At 33.4% G+C, this 6,550-nt stretch overlaps 1 non-coding gene across 1 annotated transcript; it reads right to left on the bottom strand.

The window, feature by feature from the left end:
* Positions 1–6,228: 6,228 nt before the first annotated feature.
* LOC115288820 lies at positions 6,229–6,330 on the bottom strand. The gene has a single exon (XR_003907209.1). It is a non-coding gene; the product is annotated as a U6 spliceosomal RNA (small nuclear RNA).
* Positions 6,331–6,550: the final 220 nt, after the last annotated feature.

The raw sequence follows: 6,550 nt of genomic DNA, 5'->3' as shown, positions 1-6,550 counted from the left end.
GATCATGTTGCTTTTCCGACATTAGACTTCTCTGTTAGCTGAATGTATCTGACTCTTGCAGACACATCAGAGAGCTATTTTCCTTGTGACAATCAACTCTACACAGTAATATTCAGAGATGCACAATGGAAGGTAATACTGTCATAGTAACCACCACCTCACCCATTAGGATGCTGCACTTTTTTTTATTTGTCTGCGTTTCTTTGCTCTTTCCCACATATCAAAATCTATTTTTCTCCTTAAAATGTCAATTCCTTATTAAAGGATTACCAGTGTTCAGTTTTACAAATTTATGCAATTATAATGCAAAATCCATTTACTTCCCAGTAATTGGAGTAGAGCCATCACTGTGAGAATAAAAGCAAGGCTTACAGTTCAGAGTAAAGAACAAAATCATATCATGCACCTTGTGCCAAAAGGGTAGAACTCTACTTGGCCTCTGTGACACTCTGAGCATCAATGTAGAATTTTAATTGCAGTTTGTCTCTTTTGCAACTAAAAAACATGTTCTAAATACTTTTGAATAGCATTAACTCTGCAACTAAATTAAGGCTCTCACATTTATGATTTATGTTGATATACTAATGTTTCGTTCCGGAAAAAAAATCTACAGGTAATACTATGTAGCTGTGTAGATTGTATCACGGTTATCATTTAAATCAATTCTATTTCCTTATGGACCTTTCCTTGTTATTATTGGTGACAACAAACAACACTAATGATGTATGTTGTCTGACCTACTTTATCTTCTTACAGCCTCACACTTCTTGCTTCATAATAATGAGTGTACCTATGCTTGTTAAGACCGTGACCACCATCCCAGGGCTAACAATCCCAAATTGGTGTCATTTTTCTTAGAGCTCAGCAGTTCCTTATAACTCATATTTTCAAAAAAAGAAGACATTTCTTGTTTGTGGTGAAGGTCTTTTCAAACAAACACTAGCATTTGTGTTAGCCATTATTTAAAAGCATATCACCCTACAGTTCACACAGATAACAAAACAAACTATAATTTTCTCTTTAAAACTTTTTGCTTAAGACTATTTCTGAAAGGTAAGGTAGTTAGGTATCAGTCCCTACACAGTTTACCTACTAACTCTGACATCATTGTTTTACCTAATAGATTCATCAATCCATATTTTCATTTTTACTTTCTGAGTCTCTAAGACAATTCAGATTTATATCTCTAAACATGTAACTTTTGGAGTCAACTCCTCAGCTACTCAGAGCAACAGTACTCTCTATAAGATCTACCTGATTTGTTCCCATAATTCTTTTTAAGCATTTGTTAGGACAATTTCCTAGTTAAGAATCCATTTATTCATTCTGGCACCTAGCATGGTTCAAGCTTGTTAATAAGCTCTGACTGTTTTTATCAGAGTGGTGCCCATCATTTCAAAGACAAACTCCTAACTGCAGGCAATCCCTTACTTCCCTCCTCAACTTAAATGGCTGCGCTGTAACAGCATAGGTATGGTCCTCTTCTTTTGCCTGGTTTATGTCCAGTTTTGTAATTTGCATGGCACACAGATATTCTTGGAGATAATTACTGCTTCCACAGTATAAACAAGTATATCTAGGTCTGTTGTTTCCTTTAAGTGACATAAAATCATCTATATCTTTGTTGTCTTTCCATAAAAAGAATTTCTTAATTAATAAATTGCTTCACAAAATATGTTTTTTTTTTTCATTCTGATCATCTTTGTTACCCTGGCTGGCAATTTTTTCTTGAAAAAAATGTTATTGACTAGAACTGCATAAAATATTCCAGAACAAGAGATATGATAATTAAAAAAAATTAAAATAAACATATTCTGAATTATTATGTGTGCAAATGAATTTTAATGTATTATTGTATTCAAATATATGTATATTACATACACAACTTGTTTTTCAAATTGTAATAATTATCTTTGTTTCAAATGTAATGAAGTTGAAAATGAGGGTTTAAAGAGAAAGGAAATGTTTCAAAGGCTTACTTTGATTAACTGAATGATATCTTTGTATACATGGAATCAAAACAATGACTAATTTAACATATTAGCTCAAGCAGTCATTTGATAGGGTAAAATTCATATAAAGCAATTGCTTGTCATCACATAGCTGTACTAATTTGTCAAATTATTTAGCTGTGTAGAATTTATAGAAATAGAGTCACAACAGATTGATCTATAATCAAAAACACTTGTATGTTTCAATCATCTTGAGAGTATGACTTCAACTCTAAAAACATATCTGAATATTACACAATAGTGAACTTTACATTTCATCTGAACACTATCCTGTGTCTTGTTTTAAGTTAATTCAAGTGGTGCCCTATTAACTCACATTATTTATTCCTAAATTACTAAATATATTTTGAATAATTAAATGCTAAATACTAGCTGGCACAATCATTTGAATTCTCGTATCTGCCATAATTAATTCTTGCTTTTTGTCACATTCTAGAAATTAAAGCATAATAATAATTAATTGTGTATATTTTCACTGTGATAGTTTGTTTTCAGAGTGGAGATTTACTTTTAGATGACGTATTACAATACATCTGTATTACTTGTGTATGTAAATAAAACTACCCCCAAACAACAACAAAACAAAAAGACTCACTGCATGATTCTTATTTTTCAAGTGAACAGAAAATTGTATAGATATTAGGAGTTAAACCTTATCTCTAAGATATTTTGCTATTATTGTTATGACTGGTTGTCTAACAAATACTGACCTCTGACATTATATAAAATATGTAAAGATTACTGAACTCAATTCTACCTTTGTGTGCTATTACAGAAATACTGAAGGGATAAAATTGGCCTGCCTATAGGTTCTACTTCCAAATGTCCTAATTCTCTACCAGATAGATATTGATGAGGGAGCATAAGCTAAACTGGCAGACTTCTAATGTCCTCCACACCTGGGCAGGATATGTGTGATATCCCTCGGTCACTCCTGGCTGTCCAAGAGAAAATCAAATGGCTACCTGATAGAGATCTTAGTCCTACAGGACCTGAGTCTCCATTTACTTACAAATATCTTGGTAAATTACAAGAAAAAGGCAAATCTCGTCAATAGCCTGATCTCCAGAAACCTATAGACTCAGTTTCCTGGAGCCCCATCATCACCCCTCCATAATGATGTGCAGAAGGAAATGGCAGATAAAATTAAATTTTACAACCTGCATCCCATTGACAGATACTTGAGGCAGACAGAGTAATATTTCTCCAGGAACTGCCTACTGTCTTAATGCTAATGATTTGCTAGAGGGAAAAACAACCGTAACTTGACAACAGCTAGCCTCCAGTTTCCTTTGATTCTTCTTTAGCAAGTGAAAATCTCATTGGAAACTTCCCCGGGACAACTCCAGAGTATATAACCAGTCTCTCCTCATAGTCCCAAGGCAGCTTTTCCTGACCATGAGTCCTGTCCCTGTGCTTTAATAAAATTACCTTGTTCAACAAAAGATATCTTCAAGAATTCATTCTTGGCTCTCAGTTCCAGACCCCATGAACCCCACTATCACCTCAAAAAACTTCATCAGGTGACTGGTGCTCCTTACAATTCCTTAGTTTCACACAATATACTTTTAGAAAAGGAATAAAAGCAACTGTACATAGAAGCATTTCATGCTAATTTATTTTATGAGACTAAAAAAATCTTGATATTAAAATCAGATAAAAATATTACAAGAAATGGCAACTACAAACCCAAATATTCATGAATAAAAGAATATATACATGTAAATTAATAAATATGTAGTTATAGATATAGAATAAGATATTAACAGATTAAGTACAACAGTGTATAACAGACAGTGACAAATCACGTCCACCTTGTGTATATCCTAGAATATAAATGGATGTTAGGGTTTAAAAAGCAGTTTAAGGGGCGCCTGAGTGGCTCAGTCAGCTAAGCGTCTGACTTCGGCTCAGGTCATGATCTCACACCTCCTGAGTTCCAGCCCCAGGTCAAGTCCTGTGCTGAAGCTCAGAGCCTGGGGCCTGTTTCAGATTCTGCATCTCTCTCTCTCACTAACCCCCGACCCCCGAACTGCCCCATTCATGCTCTGTCTCTCTATCTCAAAAAATAAGTAAAAAAAAAAAAAAAAAAAGCAAAAATTAAAAAGCAATTTAAAAGGGTGCCTGGGTGGCTCTCCTGGTTAAGAGTCTGACTCTTGATTTCAGTCAGGTCATGATCTCGAAATCGTGACACTGAGCCCAGCATCAGACTCCACAGTGAGCATGGAGCCTGCTTACGATTCTCTTTGTCTCTCCCTCTCCTCCCCCCAAACAAATATTTAAAAAATAAAAAGTAAAAAATAAATAAAAAGCAGTTTATAGAATCTTCCCTACATACAAATGAAAAACATATAATCATCTTGATAGGTACACAAAAAAGTAATTAACTCAATTAAAGATAACACTCAATTAAGTGCTGACAACATTCAACAAATTAGAAATAGAACATAGAAGGATGCATTTGTGTAATAAAAGATATCTTTCTAAAAATACCACTGCATTCACATTAAAATTTCAAGATCAGGAACGAGGCTAGGTTTTCATTCGTACCGCTTTTATTCATCATTGTACAACTGCACATGTAAACATTGGTGCATTTTATCCAGGATGTGGGGCGACAAACTCTCAGTCATCTGGATGGAGATATAAATAAATCCCATTTTGGAAAATGATGTTTTCATACCAATATTTTTCTGGGATTGAGAAACTGATTTTAAATTATATTTAGTAATAGAAAGAGCTAAGATTAGCTTAGGGTCACTTGAGGATAAAAAATTTACTTAAAATCCATTTCTTTGGCTTGTTTCATGTGGGGGTATGAATTTTGAGAAAAGTCCCTGGGTAATTCACAGGAAACAGGACAATCAGTACAATATGGATAAGATGTATACTAATGAAACAAAATACAGAACCCAGAAACAGACCTAGCAGCATAAGTAACAATAACATGAAGCTGAAGAGGCATTACAGAAAAACATGGATAGATATTTTTGATGAACATGTACATCAGTGTAACCACATTAAAAAGGAAAATAAAACAAATTGGTTTTTTTATACTTTATTCCCAAACCGAAATAAATAAATAAATAAATAAATAAATAAATAAATAAATAAATAAATTCTGAGTTGAAAATCTAAACATGAAATAACAAATATGGAGGTTTGATAATATAGTACTGGAATATATATTCATTCTGATAAAAAGGGAAAAAGTATTTAGAGAAGACTGAAAAAAAAAGTCTTTTCATAATGACAGAGGTAAGGAACACAATCCAAACTCATAAGTACATTGGAAGCTTCTGTTTCCCACCCATCAACATTAAATTGACCAAAATGAATAATCTGGTCAAGCCCAAAGTCAAGAGGTGAGGAAATGCCATCTGCTATCAGGAGGCCATGGCAAGTGTTTAGATGTTTAATACCTTCTGTGGAATGAAAAAGTCAAGATCAATAATTTAGTCAACCACATCTTGAATGCAAGCTAGAAAAAAAATATTGACACTCATTTATTTCTAACAAGATATTAAACTTCTGCAATAATGAATTTTTCATCATTTTTTGAATGATGCATATCACATTTGACAAATCAATGTATTTCTTGAACAATGAGTTGGGTAGCACAACTCTAAGCTTTCCCTTGCACCAACAAAATTTCTCTCTAGTAGAACCAAACAAAACTTTTGTTTATTTTATTTATTTTTAAAAAATGTTTTAAATGTTTATTTGTTTTTGAGATACAGAGAGAGACAGAGCATGAGCAGAGAAGGGGCAGAGAGAGAGAATCCAAAGCAGGCTCCAGGATCTGAGCTGTCAGTACAGAGCCTTATGTGGGGCTTGAACCCATGCACCAACTGTGAGATTATGACCCGAGCCAAAGTTGGATGCTTAACCAACTGAGCCACCCAGACAAAACTTTTAGACACTGCCAATTTAATTTGGAAACTTTAGAAAACAAATTTCTCCAAATTGGACCAGGACAAAATTTCAATTGTGGTATATTATTTCCCAACTCATTAGAGTCTATTTACAGTTTCTAAAAACATAAGTGTATTATTATTTTTTAGGTGTAACTCAGCTTCATTCACATGTATTTCTAGTGTTTACAGAAATGAATTTCTAGTGAAACATCACAATTTTATTATTCAGTGTCTCTCATTGTACTTTTACTTTTTTTTTTTTTTTAGTTAATCCACAAAAGGCTCACTGGGGAGCTCCAGAAAATTTGAAATATTTCATGAATTTGCACATCATCCTTGTATAGGGACACGCTAATCTCTGTATCTTGCAATTATAACACATATACTATTGAAGGGAGCACATAAATGTGTTATTTTGACATGTGTAGTTTTAGCCATAATTACCATATTCCAGCTCAGATATGAAAAAGTAATTTTTACTAAAACTACAGAATACACTTATGTATGATATTCGTGCTTCCTCTGTAAAATATCATTTTAGTCTATCTTCCATTTATGCAATTACTTTGAAATTATGAAAATTTACTGCACTTTGAAGCAAAGTGATCTGGCAAGATATCT

Source organism: Suricata suricatta, chromosome 3 (assembly GCF_006229205.1).
Source record: "Suricata suricatta isolate VVHF042 chromosome 3, meerkat_22Aug2017_6uvM2_HiC, whole genome shotgun sequence".
In the NCBI taxonomy this organism is placed as follows: Eukaryota; Metazoa; Chordata; class Mammalia; order Carnivora; family Herpestidae; genus Suricata; species Suricata suricatta.
Note: the sequence above shows the minus strand (reverse complement) of the source record. Positions and strands in the feature narration are given on the sequence as shown.